The following is a 3,615-nucleotide window of genomic DNA, read 5'->3' as shown; positions in this document are numbered from 1 at the left end:
GAACAGTGGAAACTGTGTCAGACTTTATTTTTGGGGGCTCCAAAATCACTGCAAATGGTGACTGCAGCCATGAAATTAAAAGACGCTTACTCCTTGAAGGAAAGTTATGACCAACCTAGATAGCATATTGAAAAGCAGAGACATTACTTTGCCAACAAAGTCCGTCTAGTCAAGACTATGGTTTTTCCAGTGGCCATGTATGGATGTGAGAGTTGGACTGTGAAGAAAGCTGAGTGCAGAAGAATTGATGCTTTTGAACTGTGGTGTTGGAGAAGACTCTTGAGAGTCCCTTGGACTGCAAGGAGATCCAACCAGTCCTGGGATTTCTTTGGAAGGAATGATGCTAAAGCTGAAACTCCAGTACTTTGGCCACCTCATGCAAAGAGTTGACTCATTGGAAAAGACTCTGATGCTGGGAGGGATTGGGGGCAGGAGGAGAAGGGGACGACAGAGGATGAGATGGCTGGATGGCATCACTGACTCGATGGACGTGAGTCTGAGTGAACTCTGGGAGTTGGTGATGGACAGGGAGGCCTGGCATACTGCGATTCATGGGGTTGCAAAGAGTCGGACACAACTGAGTGACTGAACTGGACTGAACTAAAGCTGATTACTCCAAAATTTCCATCTCCAGCAGAGATCTCTTCTATGAAGTCCAGATTCACATGTGCGGCTTCCCACTTGACATTTCCATTTGGTAGAGTAATAGGCATATTAAACTTAACATGTCCCAAAATGAACTTTTCATCTCCACACCATTCCTTTCTTGGTAAATGGCAGATCTACTTTTCAGTTGCTTAGGCCGAAAAACTTTAAAATTATCCTAATCTTTCCCGTATCAGTCTACTAATAAAGTCTCTTGGCTCAGCTCTCATATATATCTAGCATCTGACTGTGTCTTCCCTCCCCATCTACAGCCATTCTAGCCTTAGTAACTGTTGTCTTCCATCTGAGTCATTATAACAGCCTCCTAACAAATCTCCCTGCTTCCATGTTGCCCCTACTCCTCCTCACAGCCGCCAGAAAGATCATCCTTTTACAGCACAAGCTAGCATGTCACTTTATCATAGACTAGGTCCCTGGAAGCAGATTGAGGTAGTGTTTACCATGCAGGACTTTTTAAAGGAGTGCTTTTGGGATCAACATTTGTAGAAGGGAGTGGAAGGATCAGGCTTCAGCAGAAGTCAATAGGTTATGCAGGCCCAGTGATAGTCTTGGCCAACCACATGTTGGTCTTTCCAGCCGGAAGCGCTCTTCAAAGTTGTCTCAAGTTGGGCTAAGATAGCCAGGTCTTTATGTTCCCTCATCAGTCAGTCTTGGTTGTGGTCTGTTCCATGAAGGCTACAAGCTCAGGCAAGGCAGCCCTCTGTAACCAAGGCAGTCCTGAAGGCGTCATTACCAGTCAGCCAGTAGCACTTCCAGACAGCAGGTACTCACTGAAGGGGAATTTGAGTAGTACAACGCAGGTTCCGCCACTCCTCTGTTCTTTCTTGTGGCTCTCCGTCTCATTCAGAATCAGATCCAATGTCTTCGCTATTTCTTTCTACCCTCCTCTCCTCTTTCAACGTTTCTCTTCGATCACTCTCTAAAGCCACACTTGCCACCTGGCAATTCCTTAAACTTCTCATCAGTACACTCCTGTCTTGGTACTTGTTCCTTCTACCTGCAGAGCTCTTCAATTAGGTATCTACAGGGCTAGCTCCTGCACTTCATTCAAGTCTCTACTCAAATTTCACTTTATCAGAGGAGCATTCTTTCACCAACCTGTAGCAAATAGCACACCACCCTTTCCTTCTGTTACCTTATTTCACTTAGTTTCTCTTTTTAACTCTTATTTCATAACCCAACATAGTTATAGTTTATTTATTTATTATCTGTCCATCTGCTCCCTCCATTTGGAAATGAGTTCCATAAAAGAGGGGACTTTGTTTTTATTTATTGCTATATTCCCACGGACCACAACAGTGCCTCGCACATTGTAACTGCTCGATAAATATTTATTAACACAGTTACTTGAGGGGCAGTGCAGTATTCCATAGTAAACAAGACCTAAGGCATTGGACTGAAACAAACCTAAATTTTACTTGTGGGTCTAAACTTATGATCTGGGAAATGTAGGATAAGTTATTTGCAATCTCTGCATTTGAGCTCCCTCAGCTGTAAAATGTGGGTAATTATAATACAATGGCTACATAATAAATTTGGGGTGAGTCAAATGGGATAAGGTGTGTAAAATACCTGACATACAACATTAAGAATTTAAAAGTTGCTTATAAGCACAGGACCTAGCATCTAGTGTGCTCAATACTTGGTATTTTTTAAAATCACTTCATGATAAATACATGGAATAATATGTGGTCAGAGTAGTTTCTGATAAACACATACTTGTTTCAGTTCAGTTCAGTTCAGTCGCTCAGTCGTGTCCGACTCTTTGCGACCCCATGAATTGCGGCACGCCAGGCCTCCCTGTCCGTCTCCAACTCCCGAGTTCACCCAAACTCACGTCCATCGAGTCAGTGATGCCATCCAGCCATCTCATCCTCTGTCGTCTCCTTCTTCTCCTGCCCCCAATCCCTCCCAGCATCAGAGTCTTTTCCAATGAGTCAACTCTTTGCATGAGGTGGCCAAAGTACTGGAGTTTCAGCCTCAGCATCAGTCTTTCCAATGAACACCCAGGACTGATCTCCTTTAGAATAGACTGGTTGGATCTCCTAGCAATCCAAGGGACTCTCAAGAGTCTTCTCCAACACCACAGTTTAAAAGCATCAATTCTTCGGTGCTCAGCTTTCTTCACAGTCCAACTCTCACATCCATACATGACCACTGGAAAAACCATAGCCTTGACTAGACAGACCTTTGTTGGCAAAGTAATGTCTTTTCAATATGCTATCTAGGTTGGTCATAACTTTCCTTCCAAGGAGTAAGTGTCTTTCAATTTCATGGCTGCAATCACCATCTGCAGTGATTTTGGAGGCCAAAAAAATGAAGTCTGACACTGTTTCCACTGTTTCCCCATCTATTTCCCATGAAGCGATGGGACCAGATGCCATGATCTTTGTTTTCTGAATGTTGAGCTTTAAGCCAGCTTTTTCACTCTCCTCTTTCACTTTCATCAACAGGCTTTTTAGTTCCTCTTCATTTTCTGCCATAAGGGTGGTGTCATCTGCATATCTGAGGTTATTGCTATTTCTCCCGGCAATCTTGATTCCAGCTTGTGTTTCTTCCAGTCCAGCATTTCTCATGATGTACTCTGCATATAAGATAAATAAGCAGGGTGACAATATACAGCCTTGACATACTCCTTTTCCTATTTGGAAACAGTCTGTTGTTCCATGTCCAGTTCTAACTGTTGCTTCCAGACCTGCATATAGGTTTCTCAAGAGGCAGGTCAGGTGGTCTGGTATTCCCATGTCTTTCAGAATTTTCCAGAGTTTATTGTGATCCACACAGTCAAAGGCTTTGGCATAGTCAATAAATCAGAAATAGATGTTTTTCTGGAACTCTCTTGCTTTTTTGATGATCCAAGGAATGTTGGCAATTTGATCTCTGGTTCCTCTGCCTTTTCTAAAACCAGCTTGAACATCTGGAAGTTCACGGTTCATGTATTGCTGAAGC

Source organism: Bison bison, unplaced genomic scaffold (genome assembly GCF_000754665.1).
Source record: "Bison bison bison isolate TAMUID 2011002044 unplaced genomic scaffold, Bison_UMD1.0 scf7180017864459, whole genome shotgun sequence".
NCBI lineage: Eukaryota > Metazoa > Chordata > Mammalia > Artiodactyla > Bovidae > Bison > Bison bison.
Note: the sequence above shows the minus strand (reverse complement) of the source record.